This window comes from Nycticebus coucang, chromosome 17 (genome assembly GCF_027406575.1).
Source record: "Nycticebus coucang isolate mNycCou1 chromosome 17, mNycCou1.pri, whole genome shotgun sequence".
NCBI classification, from domain to species: domain Eukaryota; kingdom Metazoa; phylum Chordata; class Mammalia; order Primates; family Lorisidae; genus Nycticebus; species Nycticebus coucang.
Window position 1 is genome coordinate 29,034,162 of NC_069796.1, and position 15,329 is coordinate 29,049,490.

Below are 15,329 nucleotides of genomic sequence, written 5' to 3' on the forward strand. Positions count from 1 at the left end.
TTTGCAAAACGCATATGGAAATATTTAGAATATTATGATGACCTTTTTTTGAGATAAGAAATCACTTCTGGGCAAATAATTATGAATTTAACTCAACTCTGGAAAATAACCATGAATTTGATTCCACTGTACCTGAACTTATTTTAGAGTTTCCTCTTGCCTGTTAAATTAACATGAGCTGCAACAAAAATAAAAAGCAAGTTAGATGGTAATTTATACTCAGACAGAAAAATGAAAGTATTGGATTTGAGAAGAAATATTTTTTAAAAGTCAATTGTTGCACTATCCATGTTGCCATTTTAAGCTTTCACTGAAAATAAGGGAATGATGGTAATTTAAACACAGACAGAGACAGAACACAGGGAGAACTAAAGAATAAGGGAGCCAGATATTCTGCCAGCATGTCAAAGAAAGGAATTGCTGGGGAGGATCAGAAAACTGCAGAACAGAAGTGAAGTCTAACTGGGAGTGATGCAAAGACTATAAAAGTTCTCAGTATAAAAAAGCAGCTAGAAAGAGAGGCATCCTTTAGATTGCCTTGAGAGCATTTGGCCTCTGAAGCAATAAATGTGCTGAGGTCTAGGGCTGAGGAGACAATAAAGCTTGAGTCAGAGGGCATTCCATGCACATAAATCAGTGATGGTGCACTTTCTGATGCCCCGCACCTTTAGGGCCCCAAGCCTCAACTAGAACAACGTGCCATTTCCGCTGAAAGCCAACTTGGAAAACACCATGTTACCCTGCACCTTCATTTCAAAATACCCAGCTGTGAAGAATTATCACTGAAGTTTAAATTAAATAGTCCAGCCATGACAAAGATCAACTTTCAGGTATTTTTTTTTCTTATACAATAGAAATGTATTTAATTTTCCTTTAAAATAAGATAGCTGGGCGGTGCCTGTGGCTGAAAGGAGTAGGGAGCCGGCTCCATATGCCAGAGGTGGCAGGTTCAAACCCAGCCCCGGCCAGAAACTGCAAGAAAAATAAAATAAAATAAGACAGCTATGATCAGTATAGTAGGCACTGGTTGGGGCATCGCTCAGGTCTTCTGGGACCCCTTCTACCATCTCCACACACCTTTCCTCAGGCTTTAGTGTGCTTTTTTTCCTCAAAGTCCTGTACATGAGACTATCTTCCACTGGGTGTTTGTGAGATCTAGCACAGCGTGGACTGCAAGAGTAGAGAGCCAGAACTATCTGGAAGTTTGCACAACTGTATTCCACTACTTCCAACCCCGCCCATGACTGGCAGGGGAGTATAGAGAAGCCCACAGCCTCCCCTCAGGTCAAGAAAACTCTGAGATGTGTCTTCCCCTCAGCAATTCCCCTGTCGAAACTAACTACATCCTCCCCAGGTCTATACCCAAGACTTAGCCTCTTGCTTGGCTTCTGCTTTGCTCTCTCCTGCCTCTCTCATGCCCTTAACAGTTTCCCCTGGAAATACTTCCCCATAAATCACTTACACAGATAATCCTTGTCTCAAACAACCAGTGAAAGATGTTCTTTAGGGCTTTATGGTTCTGTCCAAACAATCACGCAAAACAAGATAAAACAAACAAACCCAAGACTTTGTTATAATTAGTCCCTGATTCTACAGCCAAAGTCAAACAGTGAGTTGGGGCATCTCAATTCCACACAGCCACCAGTGATAACGTAAGTGATGTCACTAGAGTCTGTGAATTTTAAGATGAAAAGTAATAATGGTGAATTTTAAGATGAAAAGTAATAATGATGCTCCAGGGAGACTTGGACTTTGGAGCCAAACAGACAGATGCAGCATTGACACAACAAATTCCTAGTCACATACCCATCACAAGCCTTAGATTCTTATTCTATAAAATGGTTATATTCTAACTGTATAAAACAGCAATACTGACCTCAAATAGTTTTTAGAATTAAATAATTAAATGTTTAAAGCACTCGATACATAGTAAACACAAATTATTATTCCATTTTGCTTTCTTTTTTTTATTATTATTAAATCATAGCTGTATACATTAGGGCAGTCAAAGGGTACAATGTGCTGGTTTTATATACAATCTGAAATATTTTCTTTCATCAAACTGTTTAACATAACCTTCATGGCTTTTTCTTAGCTATTGTATGAAGACATTTGTATTTCTAAAAGGATTTTGCCCCAAGGAAAACAGAGCTGATTGAAGCATGTTTTTTCTTACACTGAAAGGCCTTCAGGTAGAGCCCTAATTAATTCTGTCATTAGCCACCATTTTACATTTGGAAGAGAGGTGCATGGCAATTATTTTTTCTCTGACTATTTACCAGTAACCTTGAAGGTTCTCTTCACTTACCTGAGGCTCATTCCACTCACTTATTAATACATGTTTATTGGGTGGTTATTTCCCAGGCACTGAGATATACAGAGACAGACTATTAATTCAATGCCAATAAACAAATAAACAAATAAGCAATTAAAATAATTAGAGATGGTGATAAATAATAGCATGGAGGAAATAAACAGGGTAATGGGATGAATGAAGTAACTGCACAAGGGAGGGGAGTAAAATTAGACGGTCAGGAAACGCCTCTCCAAGGAAGAGATATTTGAGCTGAGTCCTGAGGGAAGACAGGAGCCAGTTTGGAGAAGATCTAGGAAAGAGCCTTCCAGGCAGAGGGAATGCCAAGTTCTATGGTGGAAGAGACCTTGGCTTCCATCTAACTAAAACTATCTGAATTCAGAAGATCATGGTAGAAGATGAAAACAGAGGCATGGTCAGGAATAAGATCATATGCTTCCTCACGGGTGTTTTGAATGGTCTGACTCAAAGGGGTACAGACACAGGAAGCTTTTCTATTTCTCTCCAATCTTTACTGCTAAATGAATTATATCACATCACTCTTGCCTTCCCCTTAATGATGTTTCAGACAGAACTTAACGTTTTACAGTCAATTTCAGTCGAGTTCCACTCCCACCTTTCCCCTCCACAGTTTGGAGCCTTGGAAAAGATAAGAGGAACAGGGAGGAATGTCTCTGACTTCCCTGATCGCCATCTCCTCGACTGCTGATACTCTCTGTCTGTCATGGACATTGAAGGGTTTGGACCCTCACACCTTGATGTAGACAATCTACTCAGTAAGATCTCATCCAACCTGCCCTCACCTCCCATCCTTCCATGATTCTAGGACTTCTTGCTTCCAGCGACATGACTGAACCCTGGTTCCCTTTCAGAGTGCCCACCTGCTCCATGGAAGAATCATCATCCTTTACCTACCAAACACTGTAAGTGTGACTTTCTTAATGTTCAACTCTCTTCCCCCTACACTCATACTTTCCACACACTGTTTTCAAAAAGGCACATGGAGGGATTAATAATTCCACTGCAGAAGCAAACATCCAACTCACACTTCAAACACCACTCAGACCTTCAGACACTTCTAGTCTCTGTGAGTGGATATCTTGGAGTACAGCCTCTTCACTTGGCTTACACCAAAATGTCCCCCAAAAGAAAAGAAAGGAGAATTTCTAGCACTCTCTCACAGGTTGGAACTCAGTTGGCCCAAAGATCCTTTTATTTCTTCCAATCCAGACCTAGGTATACTGATAAAGAGGTGTACCAGGAATGCTAATGAAACTGATGCTGTCTCTTCTTAACCAAGTCTTATGGGGTATGCCTGACACCACTCTTTACAAAGTAGAACTACTTATCAGTGCTTTCACTTAGAATGCAGTCTTGTATTGAATGCAATACAAAGCCTTTAGATTTGAATATAATCTTATATCCATTATTAATAAATGCTTTGAGACTATGTGCAGAACTTGTCATTGAAATTCAGATATAGTAAGGCATAAATGTGCTCATTTATTCATCAGAACATATTTATTTATTCATTATTGTAATTTTTATTTACTAAAATTTGAAGACATTTCTATCTCCTCTTCCAATTTATCTCTTAATTACTCAGTGCCAATCACTAATGAATAATTGTGATCTCTAATATATCCTCTACCAAGAGATGGTCATACTTTTTCCAAGGCCTACCCCAAATCACTCTAAAATGTGTGTTTTCATCTCCTCCCCACCCCCACCCACAGCGATTCCGTTAGATATAACTCTTCTAATAAGTGCAGACACCTGGGAAGCAATATAATGGATTCTTTTTCTAATTTAGCTTCTTATTTTTGTTTATAATGAGGCAGAAAATTATGTAAGCTGGATGCCTTGGTTTCATACTGTGTAAGGAAAGAAAACAGTAGAGTTGAAAAAGCCTTTCTTAATTAACCACAGCTAATGTGTACAAGGTGACAATAAAAAAAATTAAATGAGAGGGGGAAGTGTCAATTATTTTTAGATCCTAAAAACAAAAGAGAGAGAAGTCACATAACCACAGTAAACCTCTATTTCTGACAGCCAGTGATGATAGATGATTAAACAAAATCATGAATCCATCATTCCACAGTTAATGTGCTATGTGTCATGTACTCAATACATAGAGCAATCCAGCTCTGAGAAATTTGAGGCTTCAATGAGTTCTAAAGAAAGTAAAATTCAGAAATGGTTTGCATGGCATTATTGCCCATGGGATGTTGGCACCCAGGTATCCATTCTAATCACCTGTTTAAGCCCAAATCTAGATAGAAAGTACAGTAGCCTGAGGTAGACGACAAATTTGGGCATTCTTACCCTTCCTTTAAGCCTGAAGGTGCAACAGATCAAGTACATAAATGAGACACCCCTGTTCTCAAGGGCTGACTCCCACAAATGTAGCTTCTGATTCAATTAAAAGTAAGTGATGATTGAAGTCCTTTGAAAACACTGAGCTGCAGTCACACAAGCTAAAATTACTTTACAACATGTAATTATATGAGAGAGGTCTTCCCAGCAGGAGGGAAAAGAAATGATTGAAATCCTTGGAAACAATTTTCTCTGAAAACAAGTATCTAAAACAAAAACATGTAAAACTACTAGAATCTGGGTTCTCTTGTTGGCTTTAAGGTTTCTTATCCCAAAAATCAAAAAAAAATTATATCTATATGTATTTATATGTGTGTGTGTGTGTGTGTGTGTAGCAAGAGAGAAAGACATACACAGATAGATATAGATATATATATAGATATATTGACATATGTAGATATATAATGGCCAGGTGTGGTAGCTCATGCCATTAATCCTGGCACTCTGGGAGGCCAAGGCAGGTGTATTGCCCGAGTTCCCAGTTCAAGACCAGCCTGAGCAAGAGGAAGACCCGGTCTCTAAAAATAGCCGGGCATCATGGCAGGTGCCTGTAGTCCCAGCTACTTAGGAGGCTGAGGCAAGAAGATGGCTTGAGCCCAGAGTTTAAGGTTGCTGTGAGCTATGATAGCACAGCACTCTACTGAGGATGACAAAGTGAGACTCTGTCTCCAAAAAAAAAAAAAAAAAGATATAGATACATAGTATAGGTAGATACACAGTTATCCCACAGTATTCATGAGACATTGGTTCCAGGATCTCCCATAAATGTTAAAATCTAAGGATGCTCATGTCCCTTTTATAAAATGGTATAATATTTACATTATTTACCTATTATTTACATATTAACTCACATACACATTCCCAGATACTTTAACTCATCTCTAACACTATATAAGTAGTTGTTATGGTCTATTTTCATTTGTATTTTTTATTGCTGTATTGCTATTTTCTCTTTTTTACAGTTATTTTTGTGTATTTTTTGATACACAGTTGATTGAGTCCACAGATAATGCAAAACCTGCAGATACAGAGGGCAGACACACACACACAGGGTGGCCATTTAAATTTAAATTGCACACAAACTTTATGGCCATTCTGTATACACACACACACACACACACACTATATATATACACACATACAAAGAAAGAGAGAGAGAGAATATGAATAGAAGAGGAAAACAAAATTGCAAACATTAGCCAAACTGTTTTGCAGCCTCTTTGGACACTAAATTTGGGAAATATAAAAGGTCTGTGAACCTATACATTTCTGTTATTGCAGTAATATCAGGAATACATCATCGATAACCTAGGAATCATTGTTTTGGTCTTAACCAAGAAGGCACAGGACATTTTCTTTAAAGAATCCAGTTTTTCCTGGGTTGTAAAATGGCATGAGTTTCATTTTGCCAACATTTAGTTGCCTAAACTGCTATTCTCTTTTCTTCCTGGCCATTGCATAAGTAGTTCTCTCTGACTGAAATATTTTTCCTTCCATTTGGCCTAACTCCTACTCATCCCTATGTGGCATTTTAAAAAATCACTGTTTCTATAACACTTTCATGGACTGTCTGCATACTGGCCAGGTACCTATTGTCCTTCAGTTCCAAATCTACTTTTCTATGTTCCTTTATGAAATGCCTCTATGAGCTAGGACTTGGTGCATTACATTTTCTAGAATAATTTTCCAGGAAGCTCAAGTCAGTCAATAGGAATCAATAAAGGGAGATTAGAATGTAGAAGAACAGAGAAGGGCTTTACTTTCTTTTCTTTTCCCACTGTTTCTGTCTGCTATGAGAACACTGCTACCAGAACACTACCAGAGCACAACTGTCAACAGAAGGTTCTGTCCACAGTAACTTTCAACACTCACAGAATCAACTTCATTACAATCTCTCAGAAGTATCAGCAGCATCCAGACGTGTCAAAGATCTGAGACTCAAGTCTGCAGGTCCCCTCATCCAAAATTCTAAGTTATGATAACCTTTTGTTCCCTCAGCCTCAGGGAGGGTAGCTGCTTCCTGCAAATGTTTTATCCGTGTATCTTCCACGTTATGATTTTGATTTGTCAACCCTCTGATACTTACATATTCAATTCTCAGTGATAAACTCATGATGCAAAAATTTCTAGTGTAATTTCTTTTTCCTGACTGAACTTAACTTATATAGCAATTAGCACTATGCAAATGATCATGAAATAGATTCTCAAAGATAAAATCTTAGGACTGATTTTGTTATACCAATAGCCCTAAATGTTGTGTTAAACTCCCTGTCAACTTAAAATGGGATACTGCTATCTGTGTCATGTAGTAGCATCATGTCTAAGTTGTCACCAGTAATACAGTAAAATGAGATGCATGAACAAACAGTGGGATCCTGTACTTGATCTTTATGGTAGCAGTGATGACTACGAAAATGTAGAGTAAAAATTTATTTATACTTATTTATTTATGCCCCCTGGAAAGTTTACAAAATGAAATCCACAAGCTCAGGATTTTGTAACTCTCAGTTCAAGAAAATAAGAACTTGTATGGCAGCCCTGAGAGAATCTTTTATTTCTTAAAGGTGACAGACATTGCTTAAACTCAGACACAAAACTTAAGTATGGAGGTTGAAGAATTACAGCAGAAGTTCAATTTAGAGGAGAGGTCAAGATAATGGACTAGAAGTAGTTCACACATACCACTCTCAAGGAAAGGACAGAAAGTTACAGATAGATGCCCAACCTACCAATGGACCTTCTTGGAAAGAGCACCGTGAATCATCAGAGAGGCAATGGGAAACATAGAGTGAAGGAGATGGGGATGGAGAAATCCATTCATCAAGGTCAGAAGGTTCCTGAAAGAGATGCCTACATGTGGGAAAGGCATAAAGGAGAGATCTCCAGGGCCCCAGGCTCCCATGTGAACACTGCATCTTGAGCTGTGGGGAGGCCTCCACAACAACTTCAGGTCTCTGGCTATCAGGGAACTGCTCTAAACAGTATAGTAAAGTTGTATCAGGGCAGACTCAGCAGCATCCTGCCGGCCTCTGTTCCTGGGTTGCCATGGCTGATGCCACTCTGAACTCTCGAGTCCAGAGCTCCCTGTCCACACAGGGATCAGATACACCGCAAGTGCCCCCACATTACCCCTTTGGGGGCTAAAGAGGGAGCAGGGGGAACAGACATTCTTGCATCCACATGACTGAGAGCCAGGAGCCACCCTCAAACACCAGAGAATTTGAACAGAGTGGATGCCAACACCACTCAAGAGGTCACACAGTAGCAGCCCCAGAGGGATCTGTGTGAGGAGAAAGCCTCACCCTTCTAGGAACCCAACCACATGGCTCCACCTGCTGAGCATCAGAATAAGCCTCTCAACCTAACACACTGTCTCACAAGGGTAAACATGCACCATGTGATAGACCACACACCCATCATTGATAAGATAAGCAATAAGCAAAATCAATATATTTTATTACCCAAATATAGAAGAGAAAGGATTCAAATAACCTCAATTAGATGAAAAAAGAGATGCTAAAACTCATACCACAGAAGTACAAAAGATCACCCAAGATTAAAAGGACTAATACAAAAACCTCTACACTCACAAACTAGAAATGGATGAATTCCTGGGAACACACAACACATGTCTGAATCATAAAAATATATAATTATTGAATAAATAAATAACTAGTAGTGAGATTGAGTCAGTAATAAAAAATCTCCCAACCAAAAAAAAATTAAAAAGCCATAGACCAGATGGAGTCACAGCCCAATTCTATCAGACATAGAAAGAACAGCCACCTATCCATAACAAAAAAGGAGAGATTCCTCCCTAACTCATTCTACAAAGCCCCAGTATCACCTTGATACCAAAACCAAAGACACCCCCCAAAAAGAAAACTACAGACCAATATCCTTTATGTCCTTTATGAATATTGATGCAAAATCTTCTACAAGATACTAACAAATCAAATTCAGCAGCAGTACATCAAAAAGATAGTTCACCTCTATCAAGTGGGTTTTATCCTAAAGATGCAAAGATAGTTCACCATACACAAATAAATAAATGTGATTCACCACATAAATAGAAACAAACAAAAAAAACTATATAATCCTCTCAACAGATGCAGAAAAAAGCATTCAACAAAATCCAGCACACAGGGCAGAGCCTGTGGCTCAGTGAGTAGGGCGCTGGCCCCATATACCCAGGACGGCGGGTTCAAATTCGCCCCCAGCCAAACTGCAACAACAACAAAAAAAAAAAGCTGGGCATTGTAGTAGGCGCCTGTAGTCCCAGCTACTTGGGAGGCTGAGGCAAGAGAATGGCCCAAGCCCACGAGCTGGAGGCTGCTGTGAGCTATGACACCACAGCACTCTACTGAGGGTGACAAAATCCAGCACAGTTTCTTGATGAAAACCCTCAACAAACTAGGCATAGAAGGAACATACCTCAAAATTATAGAAGCCATACACAACAAACCCACAGCCAACATCATACTGATGGGGTAATATTAAAAGCAATCGCCCTAAGAATTAGAATAAGACAAGGGTGCCAACTATCACCACTTCTATTCGACATAGTGACTATGTTCTCATTTTATGAAAAAGACACTGGCAGATTGCCCCCATAGCTCAGTGGGTAGGGCAATGGCCACACATACACACAGGCTGGCAGGTTCAAACCCAGCTGGGGCCAGCTAAAACAACAATGACAACTGCAACAACAACAAAAAGTCCTAGCTGGAGCAATCAGGCAAGAGAAAGAAGTAAAGGGCATCCAAATTGGGAAAGAAGAAGTCAAATTATCCCTGCTTATCAATGATATGTTCCTATATCTAGAAAATCCTAAAGAATCCATCGAATGACTCCTAGAATTGATAAACAAATTCAGCAAAGTCTCGGGTTACAAAATCAATGGACACAAATCAGCAGTATGTCTAATACACTAATAACAGTCAATCTGTGAGTCAAATCAAGGACTTAGTATCATCTAAAATAGTTATGAAGCAAATAAAACACTTGGGAATATACTTAAGCAGGCAAATTAATGATCTCTGTAAGGAGAACTACAAAACACTGAAGAAAGAAACATTAATGACACAAATAGAAAAATATCCCAGGCTCATCTATTGGTAGAATCCATACCATTGAAATGTCCATTCTTCCCAAAACAATGTACAGGTTCAGTGCATTCCCATCCCAAAATCTTACTTCACAGATCTAGAAAAAATAATTCCAAACTTCATTTGGAGCCAAAAAAGAGCCCTAACAGCCAAAGCAGTCATAAGCAAAAAGAACAAATGTGGAGGCATCATATCACCAGATTTCAAACTATACTACAAATCTGTAGTAACCAAAACAGCATGGTACCAGTATAAAAGTAGAGATAGAGAGCAGTTGAACAGAATAGAGAACCTAGGAATAAAATCAGATAGCCACCACCAACTGATCATTGGCAAAGCAAACAAAAGCATACACTGGGGAGAGGATGTCCTATTCAATAAATAGTGCTAGGAAAATTGGATAGCCATATAGAAGATAGAAGAATGAAACAGGACCCATATCTTTCACCATATATGAAAATTAACTCGATGGATTAAATTTAAGTGACTAAAACCATAAAAAACTATAGAAGAAAATATAGCAAAAACTCTTCTATACATCAGCCTAGGCAAAGATTATGACTAAGACCCCAAAGGCAATTCAGTAGCAACAAAAATAAATAAATGAAACTTAATTAAATTAGAAAGTTTCTGGATAGCAAAGAAAACAATTAACAGAGTAAACAAGAAACCTACCGAATGGGAGAAAATATTTGCAAGATATACATCTGACAAAGAACTAATTTCCAGATTCTATAAGGAACTCAAACAAAATAGCATGAAAAAAGTAAATGATCCCATCCAAAAAAAATGGGCAAAAGTCATTAACAGAGGTTTTTACAAAAGAATACAGGCAAATGGCCAATAGACAAATGCAAAAAAGGTTTAAAATCCCTGATCATCTGAAAAGGCAAGTTAAAACCACAATGAGATATCATCTCACCCCTGTCAGAATAGTTAATATTAAAAAGTAAAAAAACAATAGATGCTGGCATGGATGCCAAAAAAAAGGTACATTTACATACTGTTGATGGAACTGCAAATTATTACATCCTCTATAGAAAACAGTATGGAGACTCCTCAACAACTAGACCTAACATTTGATCTAGTGATCCCACTACTGGGGAAAGGAAATCATTTTATGAAAAACACACTGGCAGCCAATGGCCACATACACACAGGCTGGCAGGTTCGAACCCAGCCGGGGCAAGCTAAAACAACAATGACTACTACAACAACAACAACAAAAATAGCTAGGCATATTGGCGGGTGCCTATAGTCCCAGCTACTTAGGAGGCCGAGGCTAGAGAATCGCTTAAGCCTAAGAGTTCGAGGTTTCTATGAGCTGTGATGCCATGGTACTCTACTCAGCTTGAGACTCTGTCTTAAAAAAAAAAAAAAAAAAAAGACACCTGCATTCAAATGTTTATCATAGCACAATTCACAATCTCAAAGAACCTACCTAAGTGCCCATCAATACATGAATGGATAAAGAAAATATTTTATACACGCACACACATGCACCCCATGGAATGTTATTCAACCATAAAAAGGAATGAAATAATGTCCTTTGCAGCAATTTACATGGAACTGGAGACCACTATTCTAAGGGAAGCCCCTCAGGAATGGAAAAACAAACACCACATGTTTTCACTAGTAAGTAAGAGCTAAGTGATGGGCACAAAAATGCATAAAGGACACTGTAAACTAAGAAGGGGAAGGTTGGGAGGGGAGTGAAGGGTGAAAACTTATCATGTATAATGAGCACTGCCCTGGTGGCCTGTTGTTGTGATCCTTGACTTTAGCATTATAGAGTGTATTGAGGTAACAAAAACTTTTGAACCTCCCTAATATTTTGAAAATTAATAACTAAATAAATAAATAGGATGGAGAACCAGGACCATATGACATCCAAAAAAGAAAACAATCATTCAAATAGAAATTGAATTCACAGTCTCCTTGGAGTTTTCCCGCTGTTGTCGCAACCACGGCTCTGCGCTACCCGATGGCCGTGGGTCTCAACAAGGGCCACAAGGTGACCAAGAACGTGAGCAAACCAAGGCACAGCCGCTGCCGTGGGCGCCTCGCCCAACACATGAAGTTCATGCGGGACATGATCCGAGAAGTGTGTGGCTTTGCCCCGTATGAGCAGCGTGCCATGGAGCTGCTCAAGGTCTCCAAGGACAAACGGGCCCTCAAGTTCATCAAGAAAAGAGTGGGACACACATCCGTGCTAAAAGGAAGCGGGATGAGCTGAGCAATGTCTTGGCCGCCATGAGGAAAGCAGCTGCCAAGAAGGACTGAAACCCCCTTCCCTCTGTGCACAATAAAACCCTTATAGATAAACCAAAAAAAAAGAAAGAAAGAAAAGGAATTGAATTCACAGTCTCCTTTGTGAAAGTCAGGACACTGACTGATAAAGATTGGCAAACAGATCCTTAAAATGAGGATATCTAGGTAGAAATAGATAAAAATGAGAATACTGCTGTGCAAGTCACTCTGAGTCTCTTCTAAGGAGACTCACGCTTCCCTTGCTTGAAAATTCTGTAATGACCCATCTGAAGCTTATGATTTTCTAGAGGCATTACTAAGAAGCCCTCATTACATCTACTCATATAAGTCTAATGATCCAGGGAATAGTGCAATGTCTGACAAGGAAGAAGATCACTTACATCTCAAGATAATTGCAAAACTTATATAGCTTATTTTCCTAAAAAAAAAAAAAAAAAAAAAAAAGCCTATATTACATGTGGGAATGGATGCTAAAAGTGTTAGACCAGAGAGGATAGAATATGATTTTGAATGGGACCTGATTTATTGATATGAGTACACTTACCAGAGATCATGTATTTAATGTGAGGTTGAGATACCAAAACTTCCCAAGAATATAAAGAAAAAAATATAAATTCTCAGAGAGATAAGAAGGTTGGGGTAGATTTATCATATGCTACTGTCCTTATACTTCTTTCCATTAATTTTTCCCAGGAAGACCCAGAAGACACTCCTTTCACCAAAGAATTGAGAAACACATTAAAGAAAAAAACACAATTTCTAACACACTTTACTGACATTGCAAGGATCAATAAAGTAACATTGGCTGACAGTTGTAAGATTGGAGCATAAAAGAGACTCCTTTTTGTTTGCAAGGATTGCACCATCTTCCTGTTCATACTGTTAGCTTCGTAGGAAGGTTATTATAGCATCTCTCATCTTCTCTGTCTCCCCCAGTCTCCCCCTCCTAGGCTTAACCCCTTGCCCCCAAATAGAGACACATTCTTGTATCTCTGAGTACACCAAAGTGAAAATCTGTATTATAGTCAAATAATATACTAAAATCCTGAATAAATTTAGTTTGATGAAGCTGGGAAATATATTGTCACTGAATTTTCTGATGTTTTAAGTCTATTTCATCACCTTTTACTTCAGCAAAAACAGTTTTAACAAGCAAGTGCTTACATTTAAAAACAAAGCCCAAATTAAAGTTAAAATTAAAGTTACCCAAAGAACCAGACTGAGGGTGGAGGTTTTCTAAGCAGAAATGACTGTACATGTAAAGACCCTGGGGGCAGGTAAGAACATGGTATTCTCCAAGATCTTTATTCCAAGATCAAGTTCCAGGTGGCTGGAACTTGAAGCAAAGGTGTGAGTGAAGCAAGATTAAGTCTATAAGGTAAACCGGTCAGATCATGTGGTGCTTTGCAGGCCCAGTTAAAGATTTGATTTTCATTTCAAGTTATCAGAGAAATCTTTGAGTTGGTATTTCTAAAATACCAACTGTGACTATTATGTGAGGAATAGATTGCTAAGGAATTTCACCTAAGAACAAAATAAATAAATATAGATTCATTTTTTCATTCAACAAATACTTATCAAACACTGGAAAATCTTCTTGAAGCTTTCTACTTTAATATTCTACTGATAGGAGCCAGAAAACATACCAGAAATAAACAGCTTATTAAGTATTATGCTAAATAGGATTGGTGCTTTTAAAGCCAATAAATAGAGAAACGGGAAAGAGAATGTTGGAAAGGTGCAAAGCTTAGTTAGGGTAGCAAAGGGAGGCTTCAGTAAGAATGAAACATTTGCTGAGGACCTGAAGAAGCAAACCAGGCAGGTCTCTGAAGTCCAGGGCAGCTGGATTGGGTGAGTGAGGAGAGAATTGTGGGGGAGGTCTCAGAGATAAAGGAGGGGGATTGTGGAGGGACTTACAGGACACCTTAAAAACTTTGGATGTTACTCCAAGTGACAATGAAAAGCCAGGGGATTGTGGTAAGGAGGGAAATGACATTACCTGACTCATGTTTCCACAGCAGGATTCTGGCCACTATGTTGAAAAGATGGTAATCAGGCAGGAAAGAGAAATAGGAATCTAGTTAGGAGACTGCTACATTAATCCAGGAGACAAATAATGGTGGCTTGGGGGCAAAGCAGTGGAAGGGGTAAGAAGTGTGTTGATTCCAGTTATAATTTGACAATAGAGCCAATATTACTTGATGTTGGATCTGATAAAGAGGTGAGAGAAAGAGAAGAACTGGAGACTGTTTCTAAGAATTTTGACCTACATGACTGGCAAAATGTAGATGCCATTTGCTAAAATGGAATGAGAAGCCAATTTGAGGAGGAAGGTGAAGAGCTCCATATTGGACTAGTTGAGTCTGACATCCAAGTGGCAATGATAAGTAGATAGTTAATGTGTATGAGTCTGGAGTTCAGGGAAGCAAAACATTTTAAGTATATAATCTGAGGAGCTATTGGTATATGAAGATATTAATCAAATCAAGTATGCAGCAAGATGACTTTGGGATGTAGATAGGAAAAATAAGGGAAACAAGGCCTCAACTCTAATTTTCTCTAATACTGAGATATCAGAAAGTTAACAAGAAAATAGCAAATAAAACTGAGAATGAGAAGAGAGATAAATAGCAGAAAATCTAGGAGAGTGTACCATCCTAGAGGCCAAGCCAAAAAAGAAAAAAAAAAATGTTTTCACTAAATGGAGAGTGACAAGTGTGTCAAATGCTACTAATTGATCTAAAAGAGATACTGAAGTCGGAGAATTGATCATTGGATTTAGTAGTAGGAGTTCTTGGCGAGCTTTACAAGATCGGCAGCAGTAAAGTGGAGGGAATAAAATGGGATTGGACTTGATTTGAAAGAGAAAGGGGAGCAGAAACTTAATAGAAAAATACTTTTGACAACTCTTTAGGAGAGTTTCACACTAAAAGAAATAAGAGAGGCTTCAGTTCCAATTAAGATGGTGTAAGAACAGTCTACCAAGTATTTTTTCACTGCTTATAACCAAACTCTCTGGGCAGAATACATAGGGAAACTATCTGAAGATTCCAAAATACAAATAATAGCTGGGAATATAAATAATAGGAAAGGAAATTAAAACTGGAAAAACAATTATACAGGAGTGAGTTTCTTGTTTTGTTTTTCCCACCCAGCCTTGCTTCTAGGGCCGCCTGATTTCTACAACTGCACAGTAAATGTGGACAGAAAAATCCCTATGCAAAAATTCATTTCCTCCTTTGCAAGAGGACTAGGAAAGG

At 38.6% G+C, this 15,329-nt stretch overlaps 1 pseudogene; it reads left to right on the top strand.

Annotated features, from left to right (window-relative positions):
• Positions 1–7,421: 7,421 nt before the first annotated feature.
• On the top strand, positions 7,422–12,081 carry LOC128568502 (60S ribosomal protein L36-like; annotated as a pseudogene).
• Positions 12,082–15,329: the final 3,248 nt, after the last annotated feature.